We start from the raw sequence: 19701 nt of genomic DNA, 5'->3' as shown, positions 1-19701 counted from the left end.
TTCATCCCCTGGGACATCTTGGCACTAAATAACAGGTGCGTTTGTTATCCAACTCAGTGGTACTCATTTTATCAATCTTGTAAGGATGAAAGGTTGAGTGGACCTTTGGCCATTGGCCCAAACACAGACTCCTGGAGGGGACGCATTAGTCCACTGAGCTACCGGACCTGGGTATGACCATTAATAAACCATAAACCTCTATGCTCCTTAACTATAAACAATACATATACATCAATGTAAGCGTTCCTAAACCATGGATAACCAAACTTACAATGTCTACATCATGTACGTCCACGCCCAGTGTGCATCAACCCAGCGTGACCTTCATGGCGGTTTATAATCTGCCGGCAATCATCCCCACTTATCATGTATAGACAATGTACGTCACTGCTGATTGCGTATCACACAAGGACATCTCTGCTGGTCCCACATGAGACATAAACAGCCATAGTTCTTGTGCTCCCCATGCCACCTCAGTTCAGACCCAGCATTATGCAAATCAGTCTTGACCCCCACCCGTTGTCCGTGCCCTATTTACTCCCGCCCCCCACCCGTTGTCTGTGATCTCTTTACTCCCGCCCGTGCCCTCTTTACAAACCTGTCCATGATCTCTTCACTCCCGCCCCCCGCCCATTGTCCCTGCTGTCTTTACTCCCGCCCCCATCCGTTGTCCGTGATCTCTTTACTCCTGCCTCCCTCCCATTGTCCCTGCTGTCTTTACTCTCGCCCCCACCCGTTGTCCGTGATCTCTTTACTCCTGCCTCCCTCCCATTGTCCCTGCTGTCTTTACTCCCGCCCCCCACCCGTTGTCCGTGATCTCTTTACTCCTGCCTCCCTCCCATTGTCCCTGCTGTCTTTACTCCCGCCCCACCCGTTGTCCGTGATCTCTTTACTCCTGCCTCCCTCCCATTGTCCCTGCTGTCTTTACTCCCGCCCCCCACCCGTTGTCCGTGATCTCTTTACTTCCCCCCTCGCCCGTTGTCCGTGCCCTATTTACTCCCGCCCCCCACCCGTTGTCTGTGATCTCTTTACTCCCGCCCGTTGCCCGTGCCCTCTTTACAAACCTGTCCGTGATCTCTTCACTCCCGCCCCCCGCCCATTGTCCCTGCTGTCTTTACTCCCGCCCCCACCCGTTGTCCGTGATCTCTTTACTCCTGCCTCCCTCCCATTGTCCCTGCTGTCTTTACTCTCGCCCCCCACCCGTTGTCCGTGATCTCTTTACTCCTGCCTCCCTCCCATTGTCCCTGCTGTCTTTACTCTCGCCCCCACCCGTTGTCCGTGATCTCTTTACTCCTGTCTCCCTCCCATTGTCCCTGCTGTCTTTACTCCCGCCCCCCACCCGTTGTCCGTGATCTCTTTACTCCTGCCTCCCTCCCATTGTTCCTGCTGTCCTTACTCCCGCCCCCCACCCGTTGTCCGTGATCTCTTTACTCCTGCCTCCCTCCCATTGTCCCTGCTGTCTTTACTCCCGCCCCCCACCCGTTGTCCGTGATCTCTTTACTCCTGCCTCCCTCCCATTGTCCCTGCTGTCTTTACTCTCGCCCCCACCCGTTGTCCGTGATCTCTTTACTCCTGCCTCCCTCCCATTGTCCCTGCTGTCTTTACTCCCGCCCCCCACCCGTTGTCCGTGATCTCTTCACTCCTGCCTCCCTCCCATTGTCCCTGCTGTCTTTACTCCCGCCCCCCACCCGTTGTCCGTGATCTCTTTACTTCCTCCCCCCGCCCGTTGTCCGTGCCCTATTTACTCCCGCCCCCACCCGTTGTCTGTGATCTCTTCACTCCCGCCCATTGTCCCTGCTGTCTTTACTCCCGCCCCCTACCTCACTTACTGGATTTGCAAACTAAACGAAGGTGCGGATTGCAAGGTAATGCGCAAACACATACAAGTTTCACTGCTAAATAGATATTCACGTTGGCTTTCATTTACCAGCATTTGCAGTACAGTAAGTACAACAAAGAGCATTCACTTTGTTTTCGGTGGAAATACCATACACAATGTTCCAGCCCGTCCATAGGTTAATATTTGATTGAGCAGTAAATATAGAAAAATAACACACAACAAAAAAATGTATTTAATTTTAAAAACATTACACATCATATCACAACTCACCATGACATTCCACACCGTGCCACTGCCCTCACGTCACTATACTAAGCACAACTTGCACACAAACTTTACAGTACTGAACACAGCAGATACGTTGCTCTACAACATACCTTAAAAACGTTGCCAATATCTGTGACTCAACACTTATAAGGTCCCCTTCAGCACTCGCAAAACACGTTATTTCACCGACCAGTACATTACAGATGGGACACGCTATTTCACGTCCCTTCAGCACCCTCACACACCTTCTCACACCCCCTCAGCCCCCTCACCTTCACACACCCTCACTCACCCACACACCCTCACTCACCCTCACAACCCTCACACACCCCACCCTCACACCCCCCACCCTCACACCCCCCGACCCCCCCTCACCCTCACACCCCCTCAACCTCACACCCCCTCAACCTCACACCCCCTCGCATACCCTCACACCGCCTCAACCTCACACCCTCTCAACCTCACACTTCCTCACCCTCACATACCCTCACCCTCACATACCCTCACCCCCACACCCCCTCACCCTCACACCCCCTCAACCCCACACCCCCTCACCCTCACACCCCATCACCCTTACCCTCACCCTCACACACCCTCACTCACACTCTCTCACACTCACTCTCACCCCCTCTCACCCTCACCCGTCCTCTCACCCTCACAGCCCCTCACTCACCCTCACTCGTCCTCTCACCCTCACAGCCCCTCACCCGCCCTCTCACCCTCACTCACCCTCACACACCCCCTCACCCTCACACACCCTCCCACCCCTCACCCTCACACACCCTCACACACCCTCTCACCCTCACACACCCTCTCACCCCCCTCACCCACCCTCCCACCCCCCTCACCCACCCTCCCACCCCCTCACCCTCACTCACCCTCTCACCCCCTCACCCCCCTCATCCTCACCCTCACATACCCTCACCCACGCACCCTCTCAACCTCGCACACCCTCACCCTCACATACCTTCACCCTCACATCCCCTCACTCTCAAACTCCCTCACACCCCCACTCCCTCACACCCCCACTCCCTCACACCCCCACTCCCTCACACCACACACACCCCCGCACACTCACACCCCCACACACTCACACCCCCACACCCTCACACCCCTCACCGCCCTCACCCACCCTCACACCCCCTCACCCACCCTCACACCCCCTCACTCTCACACACCCTCATTCACACACCCTCACCCTCTCACACACCATCACCACTCTACCGCCCTCCCTCTACTGCCCTCCCTCTACCGACCTCCCTCTACCGCCCTCCCTCACTCTACCGCCCTCCCTCACTCTACCGCCCTCCCTCACTCTACCGCCCTCCCTCACTCTACCGCCCTCCCTCACTCTACCGCCCTCCCTCTACCGCCCTCCCTCTACCGCCCTCCCTCTACCGCCCTCACTCTACCGCCCTCACTCTACCGCCCTCACTCTACCGCCCTCACTCTACCGCCCTCACTCTACCGCCCTCACTCTACCGCCCTCACTCACTCTACCGCCCTCACTCACTCTACCGCCCTCACTCACTCTACCGCCCTCACTCACTCTATCGCCCTACCTCTATCTATCTATTGCCCTCCCTCACTCTATCTATCGCCCTCCCTCTATCTATCGCCCTCCTTCTATCGCCCACCATCCCTCTATCTATCTATCGCCCTCCCTCTCTTCCACCCACCTCCTTCTCTAACTCCCTCTTCTCTTCTCTTCTCCTGTGCTGATCTGCTGTTCTCTTCCACCGCCTCCTTCTTTAACTCTCTGTTCTCTTTTGCTGATCTGCTGCTCTCTTCCACGCCGCCTCCTTCTTTAACTCCATGTTCTCTTCTCCTGTGCTTATCTGCTGCTCTCATCCACCCCACCTCCTTCTTTAACTCCCTGGTCTCTTCTCCTGTGCTGATCTGCTGTTCTCTTCTACCCGCCTCCTTCTGTAACTCCCTGTTATCTTCTCCTGTGCTGATCTGCTGCTCTTGTCCACCCCAACTCCTTCTTTAACTCTCTGTTTGCTTCTCTTCTCCTGTGCTGATCTGCTGTTCTTTCACCCCGCCTCCTTCTCTAACTCCCTGTTCTCTTCTCCTGTGCTAATATGTTGTTCTCTTCCACCCGCTTCCTTCCTTAACTCCCTGTTCTCTTCTCCTGTGCTGAACTGCTGCTCTCTTCCACCCCACCTCCTTCTTTATATCCATGTTCTCTTCTCCTGTGCTGATCTGCTGCTCTCTTCCACCCGCCTCCTTCTTTAACTCTATGTTCTCTTCTGCTGCGCTGTTATGCTGCTCTCTTCCACCCACCTCCCTCTCCAACTCCTTGTTCTCTTCTCCCAGGCTGATCTGCTGCTCGCTTCCACCCGCCTTTTTCTTTATATCCATGTTCTCTTCACCTGTGCTGATCTGCTGCTCTCTTCCACCCGCCTCCTTCTTTAACTCTGTTCTTTTCTCCTGTGCTGATCTGCTGTTTCCTTCCACCACCTGCTTCTCTAACTCCCTGTTCTCTTCTCCCATGCTGATCTGCTGTTCTCTTCCTCCCGCCTCCTTTTCTAACTCCCTGTTCTCTACTCCTGTGCTGATCTGCTGCTCTCTTCCACACGCCTCCTTCTTTAACTCTGTTCTTTTCTCCTGTGCGAATCTTCTGTCTCTTCCACCCGCCTCCTTCTTTAACTCCCTGTTCTCTTTTCCTGTGCTGATCTGCTGCTCTCTTCCACCCCACATCCTTCTTTAACTCCCTGTTCTCTTCTCTTCTCCTGTGCTGATCTCCTACTCTCTTCCACCCTCCTCCTACTTGAAACTCCCTGTTCTGTTCTCCCGTGCTGATCTGCTGCTCTCTTCCACCCGCCTCCTTCTCTAACTCCCTGTTCTATTCTCTTCTCCTGTGCTGATCTGCTGCTCTCTTCCACCCCACCTCCTTCTTTAACTCCCTGTTCTCTTCTGCTGTGCTGATCTGTTCCTCTCTTACACCCACCTCCTTCTCTAACTCCTTGTTCTCTTCTCTTCTCTCGTGCTGATATGCTGCTCTCTTCCACCGTGCCTCCTTCTCTAACTCCCTGTTCTCTTCTCTTTTCCAGTGCTGATCTGCTGCTCTCTTCCACCCCACCTCCTTCTTTAACTAACTGTTCTCTTTTACCGTGCTGATCTGCTGCTCTCTTCCAGCCCACCTCCTTCTTTAACTCCCTGTTCTCTTTTGCTGTGCTGATCTGCTGCTCTCTTCCACCGCCTCCTTCTTTAACTCCCTGTTCTCTTTTGCTGTGCTGATCTGCTGCTCTCTTCCACCCACCTCCTTCTCTAATTCCCCGTTCTCTTCTATTCTCCCGTACTGATCTGCTGCTCTCTTCCACCGCCTCCCTCGCTAGCTCCCTGTTCTGTTCTCTTCTCCTGTACCGATCTGCTGTTCTCCTCCACCCGCCTCCTTCTTTAACCCCCTGTTCTCTTCTGCTGTGCTGATCTGCTGCTCTCTTCCACATACATCCTTCTGTAACCGCACACACACATACATACAACCACGCACACACACACATACAGCTGCACACACAACCACACAAACGCACACAACCACACATACACAACACAAACATCACTCCACACAACTACACGCACAACTACACGCAAAATCACATGCAGAACCACACGCTCAACCACACGCTCAACCACACGCTCAACCACACGCTCACCACACGCTCACCACACGCTCACCACACGCTCACCACACGCTCACCACACGCTCAACCGCACGCTCAGGCACACGCTCAGGCACACGCACAGCCACACGCACAGCCACACGCACAGCCACACGCACAGCCAACCACACCCAACCACACACCCAACCACACACACAGCCACACACCCAACCACACACCCAACCACACACCCAACCACACACCCAACCACACACCCAACCACACACCCAACCACACACCCAACCACACACCCAACCACACACCCAACCACACACCCAACCACACACACACACAACCACACACACACACACAACCACACACATCTATCTATCGCCCTCACTCTATCTATCGCCCTCACGCTATCTACCTATCGCCCTCACGCTATCTACCTATCGCCCTCACTCTATCTATCTATCTTTCGCCCTCACTCTAATTATCTTTCGCCCTCCCTCTAGCTGCCCCAGACCATCAGACAGGCCAGTTCTTGGACCTGTTTCAGAAAGAATCTGAAAACCTGGTTGTTTCCTAGGATGGAAAACTAGTTCTTTCACTGCCTATTACGGGGTGGTAACGTGCTGACCATCACCATTTCTAAAAGCGCCAGGATACCCATAGGGTGACAGTTTTTGCGCTATATAAGTGATTTTTACATTACATCTATCGCCCTCCCTCTAGCTATCTATCGCACTCACTCTATCTATTGCATCACCACAGCATCACTCAGGGGTACCACAGCATCACTCAGGGGTACCACAGCATCACTATGCGCCACCACAGCATCACTGAACGCCACAGCATCACTCGTCGCCACCACAGCATCACTGAGCGCCAACACAGCATCAATCTGTGCAACCATTCAACAACAACTGGTTCAAATATTTTCTCTCAATGTTTCAAGCTTTATTACAAATGTCATAAAAAGGTGTTAATATTTCACTTCTGTTCTTGGATTTTCGTCACAATAAAATACACTGAACATAATCTTCACAAAAGTTATTTACAAAAGTTTAAGCTATTGCCATTATAAATTACAATAACTTTTATTTAAGTATTAATTATTTAGAAAAATTAAAAGCCATTGTTATGTGTAATATCAATACATCTAAGTCACATAAATACAAAACATGTTGCATTACAAATGCTATAGGTGTCACATTTGCAAACGATAAAAGTATTGGCATTGCAAATGGCAAAGCTATTAATTTCGCTATTTTCAAAACCAACACATAAATAAAAAATGTGTCATTTACAAGACCAATAGCTCAAACTTTCCTAATGCGAGACCTATTGCATTGCAAATGCTTGTCCTTTCTGCATCCCCTATACACTGCATGCACGTACTGGTGTCAGCATGCATTAACCTTGCAATCCATATCCTACGGGAACGATGACTGCTTTCACACTGCTCTGACTCTCGTGCCAACCCTACATTAACTATATGTAAGTTAGATGAGTTGGATGTATACCTGGGGAAGGGGAATTACATAAAAGTGAGAAACCGAGACGCTAGATATTGCCACCTTGCCTAGTAGCACATGTGAGTTAAATGTGCACTTCAGGATCCTTGATAACAAAAGGCAAGTGAAGTCTTCTAGCATGACCTTGATACACCTTGAACACCTAGCGTCTAATATTCTATATGATATACCATCTCACGATCTCTGTATTTTCTACTCTCTATTTTGGAACGAATCTCAATATTTTTCCTACGTGGAATTGCAATGAACATCAATACATGTGTGAATAACTCTGAATAACTACATGTTGTTTGCTGAGGAGAACTCCCTTTCATATCATGCAATAATACTTTATGGCAAGGATTATATTTAATGTAACGCCTTGATAACTAGAAAATGAAAAACGTTCACTGACATTATGCAGTTCACATACTAACTTAGCAGTCGTGTCCTTATTCTAATGGACACCTTAATACCATACTTGTTTTTATAAATTATAGTCTGTGCAAATGTGATTCCACTAACACCTCTTGTTAAACCTTTGAAATTACTTTAGAATTCTTATCCCAGTGGATAAACGCTTATGGAAAAAAAACGTACATAAATGTTCCTACTCTTAATGGAAGACTTATGACAATTAGCAAAGCCCTGAATATGAGTTCCTAACCCTAGTGGGAAACTCCTTGTGGAAAACGCAGAGAATAGGAGTTCGCAATCTTGTTTGATGATTCCTTGTAGGAATAAACAGTAATGTGTAAGCCATTATCATCAAATGAGTGTGGTACAACAATAGTTATCTTATTCCAAAGATGTCTGACAAAATCTTACAAGGACACGCGATGGGTATTCCAGCTTCCAAACATCAGGTCCTAATTGCAGCCCTATGTATCACGGTTGCTGAGCACGGACACTAAGGACCATCAGAAATGTATAGTGTAGGCCGCCACCCTTTGCAAAGCTTGAGTCCTGTGCCTTCATGGGAAATGTAGTTTTCTTGCTTTCATTCAGGTGATTACTGTAGCTAGTCCCTTGGGTCTTGATTATGAGTGTGCAGCAATAGTGATCTTATTAGATCTGTCCTCAGCCTTCGAAATGGTCTCACACTGTATACTGCTTCTGCTTTTACCTGATTGGTGCATTGATGGTCTGGAGCTACACTGGCTGAGGTCCTTTTTCTCATTGATTTCAGTCAGTCTCTCTTCCTCTTTTTTTTGGCGACTTTAAAGCCACGGACTCATGGTGTCCCACAGGGTTGGGCTTTGAGCCCCCCACTTTACAATGTCTATAGGACTCCCCTCGCTGGAATTATCCAGCCTCTAAGTGCCACACATCAGGGGTTAGACTTACGCATTTCAGTGTGGTGCTCCGAATCACTGCACTGAAATGCATTGTCACTCATATCTGATGCTTTCCGCATTATGTATGAGTCTGAAGCGCTGCCTGCGTGTAGCAGTTGGCAGCACGTCCTGCCTCGCCCGTGGCCTGGGCACATCTCTCCCGAGTCAGACAGCCTGCTGCATGATGACACAAGGTAGTGCCCAATGAGACAGCCCAGCAGTGCTTAATTTGTGCCAGTGCTTTCCGGTGCTTAGCACCAACACTTAACGGCCAGCACCGGGGCTTATGACAGTCTGCCACATGGTAGTGGTGTCTGCCAATTTAGGTACAAGCGCAATAACGTCTGTTTATTATTTTAATTTACTTTTCCAATTATTAGTATGTGTCTCCAAAGCCATTCTGATAGCTTTGGAGCTCAGTAATAGTAGTAATTGTCACACTTTTAAGAGTGTGATGATTAGTAGTGTGTTGGTGCTGTCATTGGCAGTGCTGTCAGGGGCAACGGATTGTGCAAGTTCTAGTGTTCTCCTGTTGAGGGCCCAGGCACTACATTTTTTTTACAAATTAAACACTGCGGCACAGTCAGGTTGTTGTAAGTCTGGCTGTGGCAGCCTGTGGTGCTGCAGGGGATGTTACATCCTTCAGGCTGCTGCGGGGAGTTTAAGTTGTGAGCGGCTGGCTGTTTTGCGGGTGGCAGCGGGCCGGACTGCAGTAATGGTGGTGCTCGGCACTCGCCAGCCCGGCCGTGCTGCCTACACTCTGGCTGTAATGTATCATTATGGCCACCGCCCGTGGCGAAAATTCAATATTGCTGAGCCTGGGAGGGTCGGAGTGGAGGGGGACGGGGGGGGGAGGGTGGGGGTTTGGTCAAGTTAATGTGAAAGTTACAAGTAAGCAGACCAGCCACCATGGAGTGTGACAGTACACTGTCAGTGTTAAATTGGACAGCGCCACATGATCAGGCGCCTACCGCTGCCTCACCTGTTGCAGTCTGAGTCAGAGTGGATGGGTGCTCACAACAACCATCATTTGTGAGCATTGTTACTCACTGTCAATGATGATGTGTTGGGGCCTCTCTCGCATGGGTTCTTATGCTTCTGGCACCCCTCCTCCCAGACAACATAATGATTATCTTTCACTGACGCTGCTGGCCGCCCATATATTATCTTGCTCACTCCCAAGGTGTCGAGAGGCCCCAGGTACATACCGCTTACAGGCCATCAAATTTCGTTTATGGATAAAAGCTAAACTTTGCCTAAACTTGATCAACCTTGATTGTGACTTGATTTTGCTTGTGAGAAAGTGTCACTCATAGTTGTTGAAATGTCACTCATAAATACACTGAAATTATTAAAAATAATCATACATAGCAATTTGAAGCCTTGGTAGCTATGCCTCTACGATTTAAGATAGTGTCATATGCGGAAAACAATCATCTATTGTCATCCTTCTCTGAGGCCTATAGTAATCTACAACATTCTTTCCTGGTGAAAGTGGCAGACTGGATGAAGCATAGCTGTTTGAAGCTTAATGTGTGCTTTTCCACAGGTCCCCCTCTCTGGTCTAGTGCAGGGTGGCTGGTAGCTATTGCTGCCCCTCCACCTGGGGAGCACAGAAGGAATTTGGAGGTCCGATTTGATTATGATCTTTTCTTTGTCCTCCTGGTGAAGGCGGTCTCCAGTACCTCTTTTTTTATTCTAAGAAGTCTTAAACTGTTGAAAAGGGTCCCTGAATTCACTAGAAAAACTATTTTACACTCCTTTAGCACTTCTCGCCTTGACTATGCAAATACTTTGAATCTGGGCCTTCCAGATTATCTCCTACACCTCCTTCAGTTGGTTCACAATGCTGCAGCTCGGCCTCCTTTTAAACATTCCCAGACACGAATCCTTTCTCTGGCCACTAAAAATCTTTACATTGACTCCCAGTCCATCAGCGCATTTTATTTAATGTTTGCTGCTTACCCTCCGAGCTTTCCATTACAAATGTCTCATCTACCTGAGGAATAGAATTCAGGCCTCCGATCTTCGAGATCCTCAAATCAGTTATTGCTTGAGGTTTCTACGGTGCGTCGTGCGTGCTTGGGGGAACGGTGGGAGTCGGTCCTTTTCTTACATTGTCCCTAAAGGCTGGAACGCTTTGCCATTGAACATTTGTGCATCTCCTGATTAATTTTAATTTAAAAACTGTTGAAACCTTGGATATTCCAGTCTTGTTAATCCATTTATTTGCAGCACTCACCTTCCAGTCTCCGGTCAGCAGCCCCTAGATGTGTTTGACATTTGTGCGCTTTATAAATGGCATATTCATTCCTTCATTCAGGTCCTCTGAGATGCAGTCCTACTGTCCAAGCGACCCCCACACTCTGGTCATTTTTCCAGCCTTTTCCCCTCCAGAAGACGCGCATGATCACTAGATTTGAGGTAGAGTCTTGTGTGGGACTGCAACTCAGAGGCAAGGGCTTTCTTTCCACGCTGCATTCCTACAGATGGTCAGGAAAAAAAATACCCCAATGCTTTTGGATAAAAATTCTAGTGCGTTACGGATGTTGATTTTTATGTTTCCTTAAAATCTTTGACTGGTGGACTTAGCCAGCATAGTTGGTCTTCAGTGAAAAACCCCATGAACAGAATGGGAAATATTGTGAATGGACCTGACCCCTGCTGATGTCTGCCGCCAAAGTCTAAATGAGTGCCTATGCCTCATACCTCTTTCCTTTTTTAGCACATGGGGTTGTGTCCTGCACTGTGGCCGGGTTGGACAACATATACAATTTTTTAAGAAAAGAGGAGACCCGGTCACTGTTTTTCAATTCTGCAACTTTATTTTTTAGAGCAGAATTGCACCCTAAGTGATTCAATCCTTGGGCGCTTCACTTTTTTTTGAATATGAAAAATTAGATAGAAGTTTTTTTTAATTTAGCAAAAAGTCCGAGGTTTACTCGTTGTCCTGCACCGAGGCATATATTTACAAGTACTCAAAACGATATATTTACAGATGTCAAACACAATTATTACAAAACAAAAAGACAAAACATTAAGCACTTTTGACCGAACAGATCAGAAAAGTAATTTCTTATGATAGTACCCTACTACCTATTACAACCAGACCACTCTAGTACAATTTTCATTAACGCTCTGGTCTGGTATCATACAGGCATGCGATTCATATTATGTTCAGTTTATTTCATATGACACATTAAACAAGCCTTATATGAAAGAAAAAAACATTCGAAATTCAAGCGAATGTGTGAGAAGCCGACGCGTTTCCGAGTCCGTATTTTATTTATCGGGCTCTTCTTCAGGGCTTTGAGTTGGGTACCTGTTTGGGCATAAGCGGAAGGGCTTATTTAGTATGGGACCTTTATTAGCATCGTCACTGGTTAATACGATATAGCGAGTTATTGTTACCTTATCGTAGAATTTTATGCTGGTTTGATCCATTCCTTAAGGGATCTTGGCTGAAAAAATTCCCTGTGTTCTGCAATACAAACAATTCAATTGTTTCTGTTTGTTGTTCACGGGGACTATGTGTTAGTTGTTTTCTAAAGAAATTAAAAGCCGTGACTCACATGAGTTAGGGGTGATACATGTCTTCCAGTCGATGTTTCTTGTTGTTTGTTTTGGCAGTTGGTTAATATCTGTAACAATAATGGCGCGCTTTTTTTAGTTCCCATAGTTTAAAAATATATTTAGGGAGGTAAGGCTCGTGGGCTGGCCGCCCAGATAATATGCACTTACTTTTGGTTATTTGCCAGGGCGCGGTGCACCATGCTATTCCCAGACGAGGTTGAAGGGGAAGTGGAATCCGCCACCTCTTCTTACTTTATTTACAATTCACCGTTTATCTGCGAAGGTGAGGGGGATCATATCTTAGCAAAACGTGTTTCCCACATTTATGGTACATGTCATGTGAAGTTTGCAAAAGTTGCATAAACTTACTTCGTTCGATTCAGGAGCATGCCGAATGCTGGGTTATTCAGTAGGTGGGGGTGCTGCCCTTTACAGTCTTAATTGAGGGTTGCCGCCTGTGCTGCGGATACAGAAATGAAAAATATATTGTACTTTCTGTACCCTGCATACTCATGCTATTTTTATTAAGCGGGCGTGCGCGGCGTTTTACCTGCAACTTTCAGTGCTGCTTCTATCTGCCACAGAATCACTCGTGTGAGTGACTATTGCGGTCACATGATTCCTTAAGGCTTGTCATGTGACGTGCTGCTTCTGGGACATGTAGTTTCGAACTTCAATTGATCAAGAGGACATTTAATTTAACACTTCTGGGACGTGTAGTCCAAAAGCTTCATTCCGTGGAGTGTTGTTTTTCATGTAATAAAAGGCAAACTTATGACAGTGGTCAAAGTTACATGCGGCCCGTTTACAGATTATAGCATTCTCCGTATTCATTCAAACCTGTACTCACGCAGTCATATTTTAAAATCAGATATGCTTCTCTCTGTAGTAGTAGCGCTTCAACATTTCCACCTCGTAGGGGAGCCTTATTTTTGACAATACTGACCATTTTAAATCTTTTTCTGAGTGGCCTTGATCGATGCAGTGTTAGACCATTGGTGCATTCAATACCTTTTGTTTGATCCTTGATCGGTGTTGCGCCAATCTTTGTGTGATTTGTTGTGTGGTTTTACCGATATACAGTTTGTCGCAAGGACAAATAATCACATAGATAATGTTTTTGCTTTTACAATTAGTGAACTCTGTGTGAGTCCATCTAATGGTGTTGTGTTCAAACAAAGAACCTTCAATAGTGCTTGCGCACGATATACAGGTTCCACACTTATGATGGCCCTTCACTGGATCAAACTTCCATAATGAGCGTAAGTCACTCTTCATTTGGGGGATACTCAAGTCAGCCCTTATTATTTGCTGTCCTATGCTTTTGTTTTTTCTCAGTGCAAACATCGGTTTGGGAAATGGGATATTCAAGTTGGACAATAAATGCCAATTTTTCAAGATTATTGATTTGAATTTGTTGGTCAGAGGGCCGTATGTGGTCACACATACCAGTTGTTCTAGTGGCTTTTTGTCTTTTTTTATTAGTAAATTTTCCCTGGGCGTGAACCATGCGCGTTTGGTCGCATGTTTTAGCATTTTTTTAGGGTATCCTCTTCTGGAGAGTTGATCACACAAGACTTCTGCATTTATTAGATAGTCTTCTTTTCTGGAACAGTTGCGTCTAATTCGAAGCAACTGACTGTAAGGTAAGTTTTGTTTCAGACTCTGTGGATGAAAGCTCCGATAGTGGAGAATGCTGTTCCTATCTGTTTTTTTACGGTATAGAGTTGTGGCTAACTCACTGTTTTCATGAAACACTTCTACATCCAGAAATGTTAATCGTGTGTTACTGTTGGCCATGCTGAAATTAATATCAGGGTGTCTAGCGTTTAACCATTCGTGGCACTCTATCAATTGAGTCTCGGTCCCTCGCCACTGGCACCAGACGTCATCAATATAACGATACCATCTGACGATATGTGCGCCATATGGATTGTTCTGAAAGATGAATCGTTCTTCATACAATGCCATGAAGAGCACCGCCATCTCCGGTGCATATGGACACCCCATGGCGGTGCCCTTCACCTGCATGTAAAAAGTTTCCATAAATCAGAAAAAATTTCGTTTTAAAGCCAAGCTTGCTAGTTTGATTATAAATTTTGTTGGAACTCTATGGGGTCTGGGCCTTGTGTCTAGAAAGAATTCGATGGCTTCAAGTCCCTCCTCTTGGGGAATTTGTGTATATAATGAATTGACATCGAATGTCACCATTAATTCTTGTTGGTCATCAAAGGGTGAACTTTCAATTTTAGTGATAAAGTCTGCTGTATCTTTTATGTATGACCTAACCTCACACATGAATGGTTTCAGGAACACATCGACATATTTTGCGAGTGGCTCTAGGATAGAGTCACACCCGGAGACTATCGGTCTTCCGGGCGGGTGTTGTAAGTTTTTATGTACTTTGGGTAAGAAATAAATCACCAGTGTTCGCGAATTTTTCTTACTCAAGTAGTCAAATTCTTTTGGGCCTAATATGCCTTCATCCAAACCTTGCTTCAGTTGTATTTGAATTTCATATTGGATCATGTTGGATGGATCTTCAGTTAACTTCCTGTACCATTCCGTGTTTTCTATTTGACTTTTTGCCTCCTCTACATATTTTTCTTTTTGCCATAGCACTAAGGCGCCCCCTTTGTCAGCCGGCTTGACCACTATTGATGTGTCTGCACTGAGTTGTTTAATGGCCAACTGTTGGTCTTTTGTGATATTTCTTTTGTAGTAATGTTTTTGTTTTCCTAACTGCGTGAGTGAGGAGAGAACTACTTGCTCGAATGCCAAAATTTGTTTTGGAACCATTTGTGGTGTGGGAGTGAAAGTTGACTTGTTTGAGAGATTTGATGGTTCTGGTGTCCTGTTATTCTCTTTATCATGAAAGCCTTCTTTCATGATAAAGAGAATAACAGGACACCAGAACCATCAAATCTCTCAAACAAGTCAACTTTCACTCCCACACCACAAATGGTTCCAAAACAAATTTTGACATTCGAGCAAGTAGTTCTCTCCTCACTCACTTACAACACCCGCCCGGAAGACCGATAGTCTCCGGGTGTGACTCTATCCTAGAGCCACTCGCAAAATATGTCGATGTGTTCCTGAAACCATTCATGTGTGAGGTTAGGTCATACATAAAAGATAAAGCAGACTTTATCACTAAAATTGAAAGTTCACCCTTTGATGACCAACAAGAATTAATGGTGACATTCGATGTCAATTCATTATATACACAAATTCCCCAAGAGGAGGGACTTGAAGCCATCGAATTCTTTCTAGACACAAGGCCCAGACCCCCAGACCCCATAGAGTTCCAACAAAATTTATAATCGAACTAGCAAGCTTGGCTTTAAAACGAAATTTTTTCAGATTTATGGAAACTTTTTACATGCAGGTGAAGGGCACCGCCATGGGGTGTCCTTATGCACCGGAGATGGCGGTGCTCTTCATGGCATTGTATGAAGAACGATTCATCTTTCAGAACAATCCATATGGCGCACATATCGTCAGATGGTATCGTTATATTGATGACGTCTGGTGCCAGTGGCGAGGGACCGAGACTCAATTGATAGAGTTCCACGAATGGTTAAACGCCAGACACCCTGATATTAAATTCAGCATGGCCAACAGTAACACACGATTAACATTTCTGGATGTAGAAGTGTTTCATGAAAACAGTGAGTTAGCCACAACTCTATACCGTAAAAAAACAGATAGGAACAGCATTCTCCACTATCGGAGCTTTCATCCACAGAGTCTGAAACAAAACTTACCTTACAGTCAGTTGCTTCGAATTAGACGCAACTGTTCCAGAAAAGAAGACTATCTAATAAATGCAGAAGTCTTGTGTGATCAACTCTCCAGAAGAGGATACCCTAAAAAAATGCTAAAACATGCGACCAAACGCGCATGGTTCACGCCCAGGGAAAATTTACTAATAAAAAAAGACAAAAAGCCACTAGAACAACTGGTATGTGAGACCACATACGGCCCACTGACCAACAAATTCAAATCAATAATCTTGAAAAATTGGCATTTATTGTCCAACTTGAATATCCCATTTCCCAAACCGATGTTTGCACTGAGAAAAAACAAAAGCATAGGACAGCAAATAATAAGGGCTGACTTGAGTATCCCCCAAATGAAGAGTGACTTACGCTCATTATGGAAGTTTGATCCAGTGAAGGGCCATCATAAGTGTGGAACCTGTATATCGTGCGCAAGCACTATTGAAGGTTCTTTGTTTGAACACAACACCATTAGATGGACTCACACAGAGTTCACTAATTGTAAAAGCAAAAACATTATCTATGTGATTATTTGTCCTTGCGACAAACTGTATATCGTTAAAACCACACAACAAATCACACAAAGATTGGCGCAACACCGATCAAGGATCAAACAAAAGGTATTGAATGCACCAATGGTCCAACACTGCATCGATCAAGGCCACTCAGAAAAAGATTTAAAATGGTCAGTATTGTCAAAAACAAAGGCTCCCCTACGAGGTGGAAATGTTGAAGCGCTACTACTACAGAGAGAAGCATATCTGATTTTAAAATATGACTGCGTGAGTACAGGTTTGAATGAATACGGAGAATGCTATAATCTGTAAACGGGCCGCATGTGACTTTGACCACTGTCATAAGTTTGCCTTTTATTACATGAAAAACAACACTCCACTGACTTAATGAAGCTTTTGGACTACACGTCCCAGAAGTGTTAAATTAAATGTCCTCTTGATCAATTGAAGTTCGAAACTACATGTCCCAGAAGCAGCACGTCACATGACAAGCCTTAAGGAATCATGTGACCGCAATAGTCACTCACACGAGTGATTCTGTGGCAGATAGAAGCAGCACTGAAAGTTGCAGGTAAAACGCCGCGCACGCCCGCTTAATAAAAATAGCATGAGTATGCAGGGTACAGAAAGTACAATATATTTTTCATTTCTGTATCCGCAGCACAGGCGGCAACCCTCAATTAAGACTGTAAAGGGCAGCACCCCCACCTACTGAATAACCCAGCATTCGGCATGCTCCTGAATCGAACGAAGTAAGTTTATGCAACTTTTGCAAACTTCACATGACATGTACCATAAATGTGGGAAACACGTTTTGCTAAGATATGATCCCCCTCACCTTCGCAGATAAACGGTGAATTGTAAATAAAGTAAGAAGAGGTGGCGGATTCCACTTCCCCTTCAACCTCGTCTGGGAATAGCATGGTGCACCGCGCCCTGGCAAATAACCAAAAGTAAGTGCATATTATCTGGGCGGCCAGCCCACGAGCCTTACCTGCCTAAATATATTTTTTAACTATGGGAACTAAAAAAAGCGCGCCATTATTGTTACAGATATTAACCAACTGCCAAAACAAACAACAAGAAACATCGACTGGAAGACATGTATCACCCCTAACTCATGTGAGTCACGGCTTTTAATTTCTTTAGAAAACAACTAACACATATCCCCCGTGAACAACAAACAGAAACAATTGAATTGTTTGTATTGCAGAACACAGGGAATTTGTTCAGCCAAGATCCCTTAAGGAATGGATCAAACCAGCATAAAATTCTACGATAAGGTAACAATAACTCGCTATATCGTATTAACCAGTGACGATGCTAATAAAGGTCCCATACTAAATAAGCCCTTCCGCTTATGCCCAAACAGGTACCCAACTCAAAGCCCTGAAGAAGAGCCCGATAAATAAAATACGGACTCGGAAACGCGTCGGCTTCTCACACATTCGCTTGAATTTCGAATGTTTTTTTCTTTCATATAAGGCTTGTTTAATGTGTCATATGAAATAAACTGAACATAATATGAATCGCATGCCTGTATGATACCAGACCAGAGCGTTAATGAAAATTGTACTAGAGTGGTCTGGTTGTAATAGGTAGTAGGGTACTATCATAAGAAATGACTTTTCTGATCTGTTCGGTCAAAAGTGCTTAATGTTTTGTCTTTTTGTTTTGTAATAATTGTGTTTGACATCTGTAAATATATCGTTTTGAGTACTTGTAAATATATGCCTCGGTGCAGGACAACGAGTAAACCTCGGACTTTTTGCTAAATTAAAAAAAACTTCTATCTAATTTTTCATATTAAAAAAAAAAGTGAAGCGCCCAAGGATTGAATCACTTAGGGTGCAATTCTGCTCTAAAAAATAAAGTTGCAGAATTGAAAAACAGTGACCGGGTCTCCTCTTTTCTTAAAAAATCATACCTCTTTCCGGCATAGGAGGACTATATCCTTTCCAGTAACAGCCTGCATCCGATTTCTACCACAATCTTCTAGATCAGTCATACTCAAAGTATGGCCCGGGGGCTGCATGCGGCCCTCCTGACCTTTACATGCGCCCCCCTGGGCAGCGGCAGCACTGGGCTGCTGTTTAATTGACTGAGCATGTACATGAAAAAATGTTAAATATACAGCAAGCACTTATGGTTAATTCCAGTTAGGGAAAGTCTTCATTTGTAAAGACAGCCTCTAGATCTACATGCTATGCTTCCCCTACACCCAGTGCTGGCATCAGTGCGGCCCTCGGTCATGCCATAGACCAGAATTTTGCGGCCCCCCGGGAAAATGTTTTTGAATGCCCATGTTCTAGATGAAGGAAGCCGGTGACCCTGCACCAGCCATCCCGTCTCGCTGACCTAGCCTTCTCTCTGTGCGGAATGAGAACAACCTATGCATTTTCTTCACTCTTGTTCTCCTTTTCTTCCTTGTCTCCTCTTATGCCCATGTAAATAGCTGATTTTGCCAAAGTTTCAGGCATGAGGGGCCCTTCTTGCTGCTGCTCCTGTTGCCCTCTTCCTGTGGTAGGGGGCATGGCGGGAGCTGGCAGAGGGGTGAGCCCAGCAGGGGAAGTTACAGGTCCCGGTTCGACTGGAAATAGAGCTCCCGCTTGGAAAGTCCTCTTTTTCCTCAAATCTCATATAAAACTGCCCTGTCGCAGACATGGGATCAGATCCATCGTGTATTTAACATGTCTTTCTTTTTAAGTGTTCTGGCCCGATTTAATAATTTCGTGCTTTGAAGCGCTGGGGTGTCTCGTGTTCCCCCTTTCCTACCCACTCTTTTCACCTAGAGAATACAATATTCAGTACTCCGCGCAGCTAAAGAAAAATGAAAAACGTTATTAAAAAAAGCCCTTTGGGAAGCAGCACAAAAAATTATATTAAAATCAATACCAGGACTGAACCTGCGGTAAGCAGGAATATGTGGAGGCTTTTTGTTATTGATTGCGAGTGTAATAACATGTTTATTCCAGCCGGCTCTCGTCTGTCTCGAGAGAACAAGAAATATTTTTGGCTAACATATTTATTTAGGAACAATATACATTTCCATTATCTTACTCCGTCTACAAGAGCATTTGGCTTTTCTGTAGCAGTTGAGATGTGTTATTTTTGTACTCATGCGTTGGTGTAACTATTTGCAAATATTCTAATTTAACAGAAAAACTCAGCTTCTTCATTAACAAGAAAACATGTATTTTATTGAAATTTAATGTGCCAACATTTGGAAATTAAATTGAAGCAGCTGGATCTTTGGCTATACTTT

At 45.7% G+C, this 19701-nt stretch overlaps 1 protein-coding gene and 1 long non-coding RNA gene across 2 annotated transcripts in view; both read left to right on the top strand.

Moving 5' to 3' along the window:
* CHCHD3 (coiled-coil-helix-coiled-coil-helix domain containing 3) overlaps positions 1–19701 on the top strand; it is a 1039901-nt gene that overhangs the window by 289379 nt on the left and 730821 nt on the right. The gene's annotated exons all lie outside the window — the stretch shown is intronic.
* LOC144771626 (uncharacterized) lies at positions 17098–17752 on the top strand. The gene is made up of 4 exons (XR_013599398.1): positions 17098–17188; positions 17283–17389; positions 17490–17558; positions 17650–17752. It is a non-coding gene; the product is annotated as an uncharacterized LOC144771626 (long non-coding RNA).

The sequence above is a fragment of the Lissotriton helveticus genome, chromosome 1_1 (genome assembly GCF_964261635.1).
Source record: "Lissotriton helveticus chromosome 1_1, aLisHel1.1, whole genome shotgun sequence".
In the NCBI taxonomy this organism is placed as follows: Eukaryota; Metazoa; Chordata; class Amphibia; order Caudata; family Salamandridae; genus Lissotriton; species Lissotriton helveticus.
This window is presented reverse-complemented; position numbering and strand designations above follow the sequence as displayed.